Genomic DNA, 16643 nt, shown 5'->3' with positions numbered 1-16643 from the left:
TGCTGAGGGAAGGCATCATCTCGCCAGTCGAATTCAGTGACTGGGCGAGCCCGATTGTGCCGGTGCTCAAGGCGGATGGGTCGGTCAGGATATGTGGCGATTACAAGGCCACATCGGGTGTCACTCCAAGACCAGTACCCGCTACCGAGAGCGGAGGACCTATTTGTGACGCTATCCGATGGCAAACTTTTTCAAAATTGGACCTGACCTCAGCTGACATGACCCAGGAGCTGGCGAGTGAGTCGAAGAAGCTGACCACCATCACGACACACAAGGGGTTGTTTGAGTACAACAGATGTCCGTTCGGGATTCGCTCGGCCGCCGCGATCTTCCAACGAAATATGGAAAGCCTCCTCAAGTCGATTCCAGGGACGGTGGTTTTTCAAGACGACATCCTCATTACGGGTTACGATACTGAAGAACACCTCCACAACCTGGAGGAGGTGCTATGCAGACTGGACCGGGTAGGTCTGCGACTGAAAAAGTCGAAGTGCATCTTCCTAGCTCCAGAGGTAGAATTCCTGGGGATGAGGGTAGCAGCAGACGGGATCAGCCTTACTGCATCCAAGACGGAAGCGATCCAGAGAGCACCCAGACCCTGTAACACGACGGAGCTGCGTTCATTCCTTGGGCTCCTGAACTATTTTGGTAACTTTCTTCCCAAATTGAGCCGCTACACGTGCTCCTACGCAAAGGTCGCGAATGGGTCTGGGGTGACATCCAGGAAAGGGCTTTTAATAGAGCACACAATTTGTTATGTTCCAACAATCTGTTAACGCTATATGACCCATGTAAGAAACTTGTGTTAACGTGCGATGCGTCGTCCTATGGTGTCGGGTGTGTGTTGCAGCATGTCAATGCCAAGGGTCAGTTACAGCCGGTAGCTTATGCCCCCAGAAGTCTGTCCCAGGCAGAAAGGGGCTACGGGATGGTAGAAAAGGAAGCGCTTGCATGTGTATATTTAGTAAAAAAAAATGCACCAGTACCTGTTTGGCAAGAAATTTGAGCTGGAGACAGATCACAAACCCCTAACGTCCCTTTTGGCCGACAACAAGGCCATAAATGCAAACGCATCGGCCTGCATACAGAGGTGGGCACTCACGTTAGCCGCCTATGACTATACAATTCGGCACAGACCGGGCACCGAAAACTGCGCCAATGCACTCAGCAGGCTCCCACTAGCCACCACTGAGGGGTCTACTGCTGCTGAGATGGTCATGGCTGTTGAAGCTTTCGGAAGCGAAGGCTCACCCATGACAGCCCGTCAGATCAAAGTCTGGACAAATAGAGACCCGCTACTGTCTTTAGTCCTGAATGGGGACTGGGCAGCCACGTACGGGGCATGCCCTGAGGAATTTAAACCATTTCACAGGCGCAAGGATGAACTCTCGATTCAGGCCGATTGCCTACTGTGGGGAAACCGCGTAGTCATGCCCCAGATGGGCAGAGAGGTGTTCATCAGAGAACTCCACAATGAGCACCCGGGCATTGTCATGATGAAGGCAATTGTCAGGTCACATGTTTGGTGGCCAGGGATAGACGCAGATCTGGAACTTTGTGTTCGCAGGTGCAACACGTGTGCCCAGCTGGGCCATGCGCCCAGGGAAGCCCCCCTTAGCCCCTGGCCATGGCCCGCCAAGCCTTGGTCACGCATTCATGGGAAAAATGTTTATGGTTGCAGTAGACGCCTACTCCAAATGGATCGAGTGTGACATTCTCAATTAAAGCACATCCTCTGCCACGGTAGAAAGTCTACGGGCAATGTTCGCCGCCCACGGTCTACCGGACGTTTTGGTCAGCGACAATGGCCCGTGCTTCACAAGCACTGAATTCCAGGACTTCATGGCAGGCAATGGAATTAACCATGTTAGAACGGCACCGTTCAAGCCGGCCTCAAACGGCCAGGCAGAACGAGCAGTGCAGATAATCAAACAGGGGATGCTCAGAATCCAAGAGGGTTCCCTCCAAAGCCGCTTATCATGCCTCCTGCTGGCCAATAGATCCCGACCACACTCGCTCACAGGGGTTCCACCAGCAGAGCTGCTAATGAAAAGGACGCTCAAAACCAGGTTATCCCTCATACACCGCACCATGAAAGAAATTGTCGAGAGCAGGCGCCGGTCACAATGTGACTCTCATGATGGGAATGCGAGGGCGCAATGTATTGATGTCAATGACCCTGTTTTTGTAATGTCCTTACTCAATGGCACAAAACCCACACGAGGCACATTCTATGGACAAGGTCACTCTATGATCTGAACCTTTTATTCACAGGACCAAGAAGTGATAACCCTGCGGGGAACCTCCCTTAATATACCTGGATGACCAGGTAAGGAGTATCTCCCACAAGTTCACCCCCTGTGGTAAAGGTCTGCATTGCTTAAGTATATCCAGAATTGCAGTGGTGTTACACAGCGGTTACATACATGACAGTCTTTGTCCTCAACTACGCTGCAGGGCCCAAATGGCTCGCAGGCACTGCGATTGCCAAAGAGGGGAATAGGATTCTGGTAGTTAAACTTACCAATGGACAAATCTGCCGCAAACACGTGGATCAAACAAAAAGGAGGTTCAGCAACCCCATAGAAGAAGCAGAGGAAGAACACGACGTAGAGTTCACTCCACCACAGGTGACCGAACACCGGAACCAAGTGGAGGAGAGCCCAGTCACTGTGGGCAGTCCGGACAGGCCTGAGGCACCGCAAACAGCAGACACTCTGGCCAGCGCCCAACAACCAGAGCACCAACTCAGGGGCTCCACAAGGGAGCGTAAACCACCAGAGAGACTCAACCTGTGATCCCAATAAGACTTTGGGGGGGAGGTGATGTCATGTATTCAACTGTCATTGTAACCCATGTATAAACTGACCTAAGTTGTACACTGTGAGAACACTGACCACTAGGTGGTGAACTTGTGGGAGACACTCTTAACCTGGATTTTCAGGTATAAAAGGGGAAGCTCCGCCCACCTTCATCACTTCAGTGCTGGCTGATAAAGATAACTGTTCACAGAGTGACCGTCTCTCTAGTATGGGCCTCGTGTGCATTTGTACTGTATAGTAAGGACATATTAAAATCCAAGCTGACTTGGGATTGAAGCAGATGGAGACACTAAGGGAGATAGTGAGTGAAACACAAATAACTGACGTTACCTGCAAGTTCCCGGGCAGGTGCGCACCGAGTGTAAATACTGCACAGGGACGGAATGTAACGGGACTGCGTATTGAAAGACACAGAGCAAAGCTTCCAGGGAACATTGGCTTTCTGTATTGTCCCATTACCATCTCCTTTTGTCCCGCACCATCATCCCCTTTGCCATTTAATCTCTCCTGCCTTCCACCCTATCACAGACCTTCCCTTTTGTTCCTTCCTCCCTGCCCCCTGCACTTGCTTAAAATCCAGTTCTGACCAAGGGTCACTGACCCGAAGCGTTAACTCTGTTTCTCTCTCCACAGATGCTGCCCGACCCGCTGAGTATATCCAGTATTCTCTGTTTTAATTCCAGATTTCCAGCATTCGTTGTATTTTGCTTTAGTTTCAGAGAAGGAGAGAGGCAGGTCACAGAGGGAGAGGAGACCAAGAGAGAAAGGAAACAGAACAGGAGATCGCGAGGAAGAGAGAGGTTACAGAGATAGAGAGGAGGCAAAAGGCAGAGGGGAGAAGAGGGAGAGACTGAAAAAGAGAGAGAGGGAGTGAGAGAGGGAGAGAGAGGGAGGCAGAGAGAGAGGGAGTGAGAGAGGGAGAGACCGGGGAATGGGAGAGCGAGAGATAGAGGGAGAGACAGAGGGATAGAGAAAGAGAGAAAGAGGGAGTGAGGGATAAAGCGAAGAGAGAGGAGAGTGAGGGAGAGAGGGAGAAAGGAGAGCGAGAAGAGAGAGGGAGAGAGAGAAGGAGAGGCGAGAATGAGGGAGAGGGAGCAAGGAGAGAGTGAGGGAGAGAGAGTGAGAGAGAGAGAGAGACAGAGGGGAGATAGAGAGAGACAGAGACTGACAGAGGGAGAAACAGAGCGTGAGACAGATAGAGAGGAGAGGGAGAGAGAAGGAGAGTGAGAAGGAAAGAGAGAGGGAGAGAGAGAGACAGAAAGAGAGAAAGACAGAGGGAGAGAGAGAGACAGAGGGGAGATAGAGAGAGAGAGGGAGAGAGAGAGAGAGACAGAGACTGACAGAGGGAGAAACAGAGCGTGAGACAGATAGAGAGGAGAGGGAGAGAGAAGGAGAGTGAGAAGGAAAGAGAGAGGGAGAGAGAGAGACAGAAAGAGAGAAAGACAGAGGGAGAGAGAGAGACAGAGGGAGATTCTGAACAAACAGACAGGAGTCTAGCGAGACAGATAATTTCACAAATTAACTGGATTAAACTGCCTTTCCTGTGTTAAGACTTTTAGCTTTTAGAAGGAAGTGGGTAGATATTTGAAACAGAAGAGAATGGAAGGTTTAGGGGAAAAGGGATTAAGTGGCGCGCTCTCTCACAGAACTGACACACACAGAGGGCCTGCCTGTGTGTTGTAAACCTCCATCATTCTTTCTACTGTCAGCGTTTGGCCCTCTGAGGCAGCCGAGGCGGATATTCAGTTGTACGGAAGGCCGACCCTCCAGCTTCTGAAGGGCTGGCTCGGGATGGGACCGTGAATGCCAGCCTTGTCAGCGATGCCCACGGTTATTGCTCATCGCCAGTTACCCTCGGTGATCTCATCTCAACTCAGAGAGGGCTTGTCGTCACAGAACTCCGCGGGGCAGGGGGGGTGCTGTATTTATCGCATTCGATTTCAGAAATTTAACCATCCAACAAGGAGCGATAGTCTGTAGATGCCGGAAATCGGAAATAAAGACAGAAAGTTCTGGAAGTGCCCGGAACCCACGTGGGGAGGGTCAAGTTAGGGTGAGCGTTCCACGTTGATGACATCATGTTGTCATCTCAAAACGCACTGCAGTGGGGTTTCGTTTCCTGCATTAATTCACGGGATGTGGGCGTCGCTGGCCAGGCCGGCGTTTATTGCCCGTCCCTCATTGCCCCTTGAGAAGGTGGTGGTGAGCCGCCTTCTTGAACCGCTGCAGTCCGTGTGGTGAAGGTGCTCCCACAGTGCTGTTCTGGAGGGAGTTCCAGGATTGTGACCCAGCGACGATGAAGGAACGGCCGATATATTTCCCAGTCGGGAGGGTGGGTGACTGGGAGGGGAACGTGGAGGTGGTGGTGTTCCCATGGACCTGCTGCCCTTGCCCTTCTAGGTGGTAGAGGTCGCGGGTTTGGGAGGTGCTGTCGAAGAAGCCTTGGCGAGTTGCTGCAGTGCATCTTGTAGATGGTGCACACTGCAGCCACGGTGCGCCGGTGGTGGAGGGAGTGAGTGTTGAAGGTGGTGGGTAGCGGGCCGGTCAAGCGGCTGCTTTGTCCTGGATGACCATCTCCAACAAGCGAGAGTCTAACCACCTCCCCATGATATTACCATCACCGAATCCCCCTGCAGCAACATCTGAGTGTTGTTGGAGCTGCACTCATCCAGGCAAGTGGAGAGTGTTCCATCACACTCCTGACTTGTGTCTTGTAGATGGTGGAAAGGTTTTGGGGAGTCAGGTGAGACACTCGCCGCAGAATACCCAGCCTCTGACCCGCTCTTGTAGCCACAGTATTTATGTGGTTGGTCCGGTTAAGTTTCTGGTCAATGGTGACCCCCAGGATGTTGATGGCGGGGGATTTGGTGATGGTAATTTGAAGCTGGCTATAAGTTGGGGTCGCCAATGCTCCAGGACAGCCAGAAAAAATATTAAACAAAACAAAATGTTTAAAAAAAACATTATTTTAACACCGCTATTTATTAGTTATAAAAATACTGGAGAGGCAGGAAAAGATTGTTCAGTTGACAGTCACGTATCATCCCATTGGGTGATGGAGAGCCTGTTTGTGTTCCGATTGGCTCAGAAGGCAGGCAGCGTGAAGATTGACATGTCGGACAACCAGTGGCGTGAGTGTGGGGGGGCGGGGCAATTGGAGGCGGGAGATCCTGTGACCAAACCTTCAGGACGACGTCCAACCAGAGTTGGCAACTTTATTACCACAATGTAACCCCACTGTATTACTGTATACACTCAACTGAGATGCACACCTTGTCCACAAGGGGTGAACATGTGGGAGACACTCCTTACCTGATCACTCAGGTATAAAAAGGGAGGTCCCACGCAGGGTCATCGTCTTTGGAGTCCTGTGAATAAAGAGAGCAGGTCACAGAGTGACCTTTTCCCCAGAGTGTGCCTCGTGTGGTTTCATGCTGTAGAGTAAGGACTTTACATTGGCGACGAGGACGAGAATGGCCACCGGTAGCATAGAAGAATGGTACTGTGTTGGGGAAGACTGGGACGATTTTGTCGAGAGCCTTCAGCAAAGCTTCGTTACCAAAGAATGGCTGGGGGATGCAGCGGCCGACAAGCGAAGGACTCATCTCTTGACCAGCTGCGGACCAAAGACTTACGCGCTCAGGAAGGACTTACCAGCACCCGAAAAGCCGGCGGACAAAACCTTTGAAGAACTTAGCAAATTGATCGGGGAGCACCTCAAACCGGCGAGAAGCATACATATGGCCGGACACAGATTCTACACCCACCGACGTCGTGAAGGACAGAGCATACCGGACTTCGTAGTGGACCTCCAGCGTTTGGTCAGCCTCTGTAAGTTCACAGACGCCTGCAGGGGGGAGATGCTAAGGGACTTCTTTATCAAGGGCATCGGTCATGCGGGAATTTTCCACAAATTAATTGAGACCAAGGATTTGACCTTGGAAGCGGTGGCGTTGATAGCTCAAACTTTCATGGCGGAGGAGGAAGAGACGAAAATAATATACGCGCGCAATTCTGCCTCGACGATGGATCAGGAAGTCAACATCATCAATGCGACTCAGAGCCCCGCAGGCAGGCAGGGGCAGTCCGACACTCCCCAGGCAGCAATAGACCCCAGAGTAGGACTTCAACAGAGACAATGGCAGGCTGAACGGACATTCACGCCATCACAGTGGACAATGCGGCCCGGGATGGGGCCATTGACACCCACTAATAGGGTACTTAAGAGCAGTCAAAGGGACAGTCAGCGCGGAATGCCTGGCCATAGTCCCTTTGTTCCCAACAATGGAAACTTTAACTCATGCTGGAGGTGTGGGGGAAAACACTCAGCTAGATCTTATAGATTTCAACAGTTTGTCTGCAGGAACTGCAATCTCAGTGGCCACTTAGCTCGAAAGTGCAGGAAGTCTGTAACCAGACTAATATATGAGACGGATGGACCAGAAGAGGGTTCTTTGAGGCAGGATGACTTTTGGGGCAAATCGATGGATGCCGAGGTTCAGCGGGTCCATGTGGCGAATATTCACAGTTCATACACCAAAACGCCACCAATGATGATGAGGGTTTTTATTAAACGTTATCCCAGTACGCATGGAGCTGGACACTGGGGCCAGCCAGTCACTCATGGGCGTTCAGCAATTTGAGAAGCTATGGCCACTTAAAGCCAGTAGACCCAAATTAGCACGTGTTGACACACAATTACGGACTTACACTAAAGAAATCATTCCGGTGCTAGGCAGTGTAATGTTGGCTGTCACACACACAATGGGTTAGTGAACCGGCTGCTGCTCTGGATTGTCCCGGGCAATGGTCCTGCACTGTTGGGGAGGAGCTGGTTAGCCGATATGAACTGGAAATGGGGGAAACATAGAAACATAGAAAATAGGTGCAGGAGTAGGCCATTCGGCCCTTCTAGCCTGCACCGCCATTCAATGAGTTCATGGCTGAACATTCAACTTCAGTACCCCATTCCTGCTTTCTCGCCATACCCCTTGATCCCCCTAGTAGTAAGGACCTCATCTAACTCCTTTTTGAATATATTTAGTGAATTGGCCTCAACAACTTTCTGTGGTAGAGAATTCCACAGGTTCACCACTCTCTGGGTGAAGAAGTTCCTCCGCATCTCGGTCCTAAATGGCTTACCCCTTATCCTTAGACTATGACCTCTGGTTCTGGACTTCCCCAACATTGGGAACATTCTTCCTGCATCTAACCTGTTGATGCAATGTCATCTGTTGAGCGAAGTTCGTGCTCACAAGTCCGACAACAATTCGATTCACTATTCCAACCTGGCGTCAGGACTTTCAAAGGCACTAAAGTAGTGATACACATCACCCCGGACGCCAGGCCAGTGCACCACAAAGCCAGAGCGGTGCCGTATGTGATGCGGGAAAAGATTGAGAGCGAATTTGACCGGCTGTTGAGAGAGGGCATCATCTCGCCTGTTGAATTCAGTGACTGGGCGAGCCCCATCGTTCCCGTCCTAAAAGCGGATGGCTCTGTCAGGATCTGTGGCGACTACAAGGCCACCATCAATCGGGTGTCCCGACAAGATCAATACCCGCTCCCGAGAGCGGAGGACCTTTTCGCCACGCTGGCAGGCGGCAAGCTGTTCACCAGGTTGGACCTCACTTCAGCCTATATGACCCAGGAACTGGCCGACGAATCTAAACTACTGACCACCATCACCACGCACAAGGGACTGTCGTTTATAACAGGTGCCCATTTGGCATTCGATCAGCAGCCGCGATTTTTCAAAGGAACATGGAAAGCCTGCTTAAATCCATTCCTGGAACGATCGTATTCCAGGACGACATCCTCATCACGGGTCGAGACACCGAGGAACACCTCCACAACCTGGAGGAGGTGCTACGCCGACTGGACCGGGTAGGCCTGCGACTCAAGAAGTCTAAATGTGTGTTTTTGGCTCCTAAGGTTGAGTTTCTGGGCAGGAGGGTTGCTGCAGCTGGGATTTGGCCCACCAAATCCAAAACAGAGGCGATTCGACGAGCACCCAGGCCCTGCAACACATCGGAGTTGCGTTCATTCCTGGGACTGTTGAACTATTTCGGGAACTTTCTGCCGAACTTGAGCACATTGTTGGAGCCGTTACACGTGCTCCTGCGTAAGGGTTGCGATTGGTTTTGGGGGGACTGTCAGGAACGGGCTTTTGATCGGGCGCGAAACCTACTTTGTTCAAACAAGTTGTTGACCCTGTACGACCCTGTAGAAAATTGGTTCTGACATGTGATGCATCGTCCTATGGGGTTGGGTGCGTGTTGCAGCAGGGCAATGCTGAGGGTCAGCTACAACCTGTGGCTTATGCCTCCAGGCCGCTCCCTCAAGCAGAACGGGGATATGGGATGGTTGAGAAGGAAGCGCTTGCATGTGTCTATGATGTAAAAAAAAATGCATCAGTACCTCTTTGGTAGGAAGTTTGAATTAGAGACGGACCACAAGCCATTAACATCCCTGTTGTCAGACAGCAAAGCTGTCAATGCCAACGCATCAGCTCGCATACAGCGATGGGCTCTCATGCTGGCTGCTTATGACTACTCCATCCGGCACCAGCCAGGCACTGAAAATTGTGCTGACGTGCTCAGCAGGCTCCCACTGGCCACCACTGAGGGGGCAGCGGAGCAAAGCGCCGAGATGGTCATGGCTGTCAGTGCCTTCGACAGCGCAGGCTCCCCCATCACAGCCTGCCAGATCAAAATCTGGACAAACAGAGATCCCCTCCTATCTCTGATTAAGAAATGTGTCCTGACTGGGGATTGGGCGCCCGCACACGGAGCATGCCCTGAGGAGGTCAGACCGTTCCACAGACAGATGGATGAGCTCTCCATCCAAGCCGACTGCCTACTATGGGGCAGCCGGGTAGTTATGCCCCAGAAGGGCAGGGAGGCATTCATCAGGGAACTCCACAGCGAGCACCCAGGCATTGTGCTGATGAAGGCCATTGCCCGGTCACACGTTTTGTGGCCTGGAATTGATTCAGATCTGGAACACTGTGTTCACAGGTGCACGACGTGTGCCCAGCTGGGTAATGCCCCCAGGGAGGCCACGCTCAGGCCATGGTCACGCATTCATGTTGACTATGCAGGCCTGTTCATGGGAAAGATCTTCCTTATTGTGGTAGATGCGTACTCGAAATGGATCGAGTGCATCATTCTGAATTCATGCATGTCATCCACCACCGTGGAAAGCCTACATGCGATCTTTGCAACCCATGGCTTGCCGGACATCCTGGTTAGTGATAATGGCCCATGTTTCACAAGCTACAAATTCCGAGAGTGTATGTCGGGCAATGGCATCAACCACGTCAGGACTGCGCCGTTCAAGCCGGCCTCCAATGGCCAGGCGGAACGTGCGGTCCAAATCATTAAGCAAGGTATGCTCAGGATTCAAGGACCCTCCCTACAATGCCGCCTATCGCGTCTCCTGCTGGCCTATAAATCCCGACCGCACTCGCTGACGGGGGTCCCGCCCGCAGAGCTACTAATGAAACAGACACTTAAAACTCGGTTGTCCCTCATTCACCCAGTCCTGACCGACATAGTTGAGGGCAAGCGTAAGTCACAAAATGAGTACCATGACCGTAATTCGAGGGGGGGGGGGTTTATGTAAATAAATGATCTTGTATTCGTCCTCAATCACGCCATGGGGCCCAAATGGCTTGAGGGCTGTAATTGACAAAGAGGGGAATAGGGTCATCGTGGTAAAACTCAACAATGGTCAGATATGCCGTAAGCATCTGGGTCAAGTAAAATAAAGGTTCAGCATGGACACGGAGGAACCTGAAGAAGACCATGAGATGGAGCTCACACCACCGCCAGTGAACGAGCAAAAAGAGCGAGAATCAGAAGAATGCACAGTCCGTGCGGTCAGCCCGGACAGGCCGGAATCACCACAGGTGACAGACACTCACGTCAGTGTCCAACAACCAGAGCCCCAACTGCGGCGCTCCACGAGGGAGCATAGACCACCTGAGAGACTAAACCTACGATCCCAATTGGGGGGGGGGGGGGGTGATGTCATGTATGTAACCACAATGTAACACCACTGTATTACTGTATACACTCAACCGAGATGCACACCTTGACCACAAGGGGTGAACTTGTGGGAGACACTCCTTATCTGATCACACAGGTATATAAAGGGAGGTCCCACGCAGCGTCATCGCCTTTGGAGTCCTGTGAATAAAGAGAGAAGGTCACAGAGTGACCTTGTAAGGGGTGGTTTGCAGGGGGTCGGCTTTCCCTTCTGACCTTATATGAGTGGTTCCGAATCGCTCCCACACCCTTGGTTCTAGACACTGGAATTATGAAGGGACTGTGACAGACTTGGACAGACAATCGGTTTCAAGGTAGGAAGCAGGTATGGTTTTATTGTGTTTAAAAAGAAGTAAAAGGCACACCTTTAATAACACACACAGACCAATACACACTGAGGGGTACAACACATTGAATAAAATGTCAAATTACAGCCTGTGGGGAAAAGAATACAGCTTAAACTCTAAATGGGGTAAAGAGGAGAATGCAGATACATTTACACAAGTTATCCCAGCCTCCCCCCTCCCAATTCCCCCAACTAACTAAGTTATAGCTCTGGGGGTTCAGGGGCTATGCTCACCAATCCCTTTAGACAGTTGCCGGTGAATCGCGGTTTCGGGGTTCGCTGCACTTGGCCTTCTAGGCGAGCCGTACCCCGGACGGAGGAGAGGACTTCGGACTGCGTAGTCTTCGGTTGGGGTGCGTCCGTTGATGCGGTAAGTTGCGTTTTGGATGTATGGGGTAAGTACCCACTTTCTTTGGTTTTAGTTAGTCCTTTTAGGTAATTTCTCACCCGTTGGCCGTTCAGAAGTAGATTGTAGAGTGGAAATAAATGTCGATTCTTCGGTTTTTGCTGAGTTGGTTTTGGTTGGTCGTTTCGCTGGTTGTGGTGGCCCGGGTTTGTCAATTTGGTTGCTGACAACCTTCCATTTCGTGGGCCTCTTGCTCAGTCGGTCCTTGACGATTTCTTGTAGTTTCCTTCACTACTCCATTTCTTCACTCCCCAGCTCCGGCTGCTTGTGTCTGTCTGTGTTCCAGTCTGTGCTCTGCTTCTCTCCTGTCTTCTGCTAGTTTCTGTCTTCTGCTCCTCTTTTCTTGTAAAACTGGGGGATAGATATATCCCAAAAAAGGCTCCGTTATCTCCCATCAAATCTCTTGGGCTCTGTTTGAACTGTTCTGTCCACTGATTTTCAAATGTCTCCTTTGTCAGCAGTAACTCGATTAGGGTGTGAGAATGTGCTATCACTGGTTTTGCATTGTTTTAGGATTGTCCAGTTTCTTGACCATTGTGCTTGATTGGGTAATTCGATTATCTCTTAGGGGGTGAATAGTTCCCCCAGACAGTCTGGGATCCTTAATACACGAATTTGGCCCCACCTCCTGTATTTGGTAACTCCTTTTCGCAGCCAAAATGTTGTAGAACCTTAAAATTGATATGCTCCTTCCCAGAGATGTTTAGGGGATCTCAAGCTTCTGTAATTTAGGTGCATTTTGAATTCCCTTTCCTATGAGTCCAAACACTGGGGTGGGGGGGGGGTCTCCATGAATGCATCCCCTGTTATCCCCTGCAGGCTTCATCTGCCCCTTTAAACTCATTTTAAAAGCCCAGAAAGGGATTCTTCTCCTCTGTAGGGGAAAGGTACCTGGAATCTTTGTGAGATATTGGTAAATTCTACATTCACGCTCCACGAGGGAGCGTAGACCACCTGAAAGACTAAACCTATGATCCCAATTGGGGGGGGGAGGTGATGTCATGTATGTAACCACAATGTAACCCCACTGTATTACTGTATACACTCAACCGAGATGCACACCTTGACCACAAGGGGTGAACTTGCGGGAGACACTCCTTAACTGATCACACAGGTATAAAAAGGGAGGTCCCACACAGGGTCATCGACTTTGGAGTCCTGTGAATAAAGAGAGAAGTTCACAGAGTGACCTTGTCCCCAGAATGTGCCTCGTGTGGTTTCATGCTGTAGAGTAAGGACTTTACAATTACGAGACCACCACCACAACCACTGCCTAACCACTTCCTCGCTCGCTCAACGCCACCTGGAGTCCCTTTCCTCCAATGCTCTTGCTCTCCCGACCCCGTCACCACGGTTACCGTCGATGGGCCAAACCACTTGCGGAAGCAACCACTTTAGGCCGAGGAAAGTAGGAACAGGGGAGCAGGAGAAGGGTATTCTCCCTCTCAAACCCCTTCCGCCATTCAATTAGATCAAGGCCGATCTGTACCTTACCTCCTGTGAGCAGTGCATTAATCGACCTATAAGGTAGGGGGTTATTGCTAGATCTGGTTATAGAAAGAAAGATTTCCGTTTATATAGCGCCTTTCATGATCTCCGGACGTCCCATAAGCGCTTTACAGCCAATTACTTTTCGAAGTATAGTCACTGTTGCAATGTAGGAAACGCGGCAGCCAATTTGCGCACAGCAAGCTCCCACAAACAGCGACACGTTAATGACCCGATAATCTGTTTTAGCGATGTTGATTGAGGGATAAATATTGACCAAAACACCGGGGATAACTTCCTCATCTGCCCTTCTTTGAAATATTGCCCCGGGATCTTCTACATTCACCTGAGAGAGCAGATGGGGCCTCGGTTTAATGCCTCGTCCGAAAGATGGTACCACCGACAGTGCAGCACTCCCTCAGTACTGCCCCTCCGACAGTGCAGCGCTCCCTCAGTACTGCCCCTCCGACAGTGCGGCACTCCCTCAGTACTGCCCCTCCGACAGTGCAGCACTCCCTCAGTACTGCCCCTCCGACAGTGCGGCGCTCCCTCAGTACCGCCCCTCCGACAGTGCGGCACTCCCTCAGTACTGCCCCTCCGACAGTGCGGCACTCCCTCAGTACTGCCCCTCCAACAGTGCGGCGCTCCCTCAGTACTACCCCTCCGACAGTGCTGCACTCCCTCAGTACCGCCCCTCTGACAGTGCAGCACTCCCTCAGTACAGCCCCTCCAACAGTGCAGCACTCCCTCAGTACAGCCCCTCCGGCAGTGCGGCGCTCCGTCAGTACTGCCCCTCCAACAGTGCAGCGCTCCCTCAGTACTAACCCTCCGACAGTGCGGCGCTCCCTCAGTACTGCCCCTCTGCAAGTGAGGCACTCCCTCAGTACTGTCCCTCTCACAGTGCGGCGCTCCCTCAGTACTGCCCCTCCGACAGTGCGGTGCTCCCTCAGTACCGTCCCTCCGACAGTGCGGCACTCCCTCAGTACTGCCCCTCCGACAGTGCGGCGCTCCCTCAGTACTGCCCCTCCAACAGTGCAGCGCTCCCTCAGTACTGCCCCTCCGACAGTGCGGCACTCCCTCAGTACTGCGCCTCCGACAGTGCGGCACACCCTCAGTACTGCCCCTCCGACAGTGCGGCACTCCCTCAGTATTGCCCCTCCGACAGTGCGGCACTCCCTCAGTACTGCACCTCCGACAGTGCGGCGCTCCCTCAGTACTGCCCCTCCGACAGTGCGGCACTCCCTCAGCACTGGGAGTGTCAGCCTGGACCCACAACACTTTGACTCAGAGGCACGATTGCAACCAGTATGGAGGGTTGAAATAGACTTGGTAGCTGAGCCGAATGTGGGCGAAGGTTTAGTCGGGGTAATTACAGGCCTGTTAGCTTAATATCTGTGGTAGTGATAGTTTAAGAAAGTCAAACTCAAGTAATTGAGACAAACAAATTCTGAGGGGGCTTGACAGTGTAGAAACATAGAAACATAGAAAATAGGTGCAGGAGTAGGCTATTTGGCCCTTCGAGCCTGCACCACCATTCAATAAGATCATGGCTGATCATTCCCTCAGTACCCCTTTCCTGCTTTCTCTTCAAACCCCTCGATCCCTTTAGCCGGAAGGATCATATCTAACTCCCTCTTGAATATATCCAATGAACTGGCATCAACAACTCTCTGCGGCAGCGAATTCCACAGGTTAACAACTCGCTGGGTGAAGAAGTTCCTCCTCATCTCAGTCCTAAATGGCTTACCCCTTATCCTTAGACTATGTCCCCTGGTTCTGGACTTCCCCAACTTCAGGAACATTCTTCCTGCATCCAACCTGTCCAGTCCCGTCAGAATTTTATATGTTTCTATGAGATCCTCTCTCATTCTTCTAAACTCCAGTGAATACAGTCCCAGTCGATCCAGTCTCTCCTCATATGTCAGTCCTGCCATCCCGGGAATCAGTCTGGTGAACCTTCGCTGCACTCCCTCAATAGCAAGAATGTCCTTCCTCAGATTAGGAGACCAAAACTGAACACACTATTTCAGGTGAGGCCTCACCAAGGCCCTGTACAACTGCAGTAAGACCTCCCTGCTCCTATACTCAAATCCCCTAGCTATGAAGGCCAACATACCATTTGCCTTCTTCACCGCCTGCTGTACCTGCATGCCAACTTTCAATGTGTAAAGTCCTGTCCCCTCAGTACAGATTCACACGAGGCATGTAGTGAAGTCAAGGTCACTCTGGACCTGCACCTTTATTTCACAGCTCTGGAATGCTGCACTTGCCTGAGACCTGTCCTTATATACCTGTCTCTTGCAAGTGCACCCCTGGTGGTAAGGTATGCTGGTGGTTACAGGTCATATCTTATTACAGTCCATGTATAGCATGTTAGGATACAGTTATACATAATAATGTAAGATACATGACATCACCCTCCCCCAAGGTCTTATTGTCTTTATAGGTTCAGTCTCTCAGGTGGTCTACGCTCTCGCGTGGAGCGTCTGAGTTGTGGTTCAGTTGTTTGCCTTGGTGTCTGTTTTTCTTTGGGTGTGGTTGCTGGTATCTCGCCTGGGCTGTCTGTTTCGATTGGTGTGATTGTTGTTGACTCGTCTGGGCTGTCTGTTGGGATTGCCCTTTCCTCAGGTTGTTCCCTCTGTCTGTCCACCAGGTGTGGTGCGAGTTCCACATTGTAGTCTGCCTCTGGTTCCGCAGTGTTGTTGGTAAATCTGCTTTTGACTTGGTCTACATGCCTCCGGCAGGTTTTGCCATTGTCCATTTGTACTACCAGTAGCCTGTTTCCTTCCTTGCCCGTTACTGTCCCTGCAAGCCATTTGGGACCCCCGCAATAGATTAGTACAAACACTTTGTCCCCTATCTCATTCCATCTCCCCCTCGAATTTCTGTCATGGTACTCAGTCAGCTTACGGCGCTTTGCCTCAACGATTTCGTGCATGTCTGGGAGGATTAATGAGAGCCTTGTCTTTAAAGTCCTTTTCATCAACAGTTGCGCGGGGGGATCCCAGTCAGTGAGTGCGGACGAGATCTGTATGCCAACAGCAGTCGCGACAGGCGACCCTGCAGCGTGGGATCTTGGATTTTAAGCATGCCTTGATTTGCACTGCTCTCTCCACCTGGCCGTTGGAGGCCGGCTTGAACGGTGCTGTCTTGACGTGATTTATGCCGTGGTCAATTATAAAGTCTTGGAATTCTGCGCTGGTGAATCACGGACCATTGTCACTGACCAATGTATCAGGGATTCTGTGCTGGAGGTTGTGCTCGAGTTTAAAATGGTGCATTCGGTCCACTTTGAAAATGCATCTACAACTATGAGGAACATTTTGCCCATGAATGGGCCCGCATAGTCTATGTGCACCTTCATGAGAACGATCCCCGGGTGCTCGCGGTGGAGCTCCCGGACAAATGCCTCTCTGCCTCGCAGAGGCATGACTACTCGGCTGCCCCACATCAGGCAGTCTGCTTGTAGTATAGCTCACGCATGTGCCTGTGAAAGGGTTTTAATTCCTCGGGGCAGGCATCGCGAGCCT

Source organism: Pristiophorus japonicus, chromosome 3 (genome assembly GCF_044704955.1).
Source record: "Pristiophorus japonicus isolate sPriJap1 chromosome 3, sPriJap1.hap1, whole genome shotgun sequence".
In the NCBI taxonomy this organism is placed as follows: Eukaryota; Metazoa; Chordata; class Chondrichthyes; family Pristiophoridae; genus Pristiophorus; species Pristiophorus japonicus.
This window is presented reverse-complemented; position numbering follows the sequence as displayed.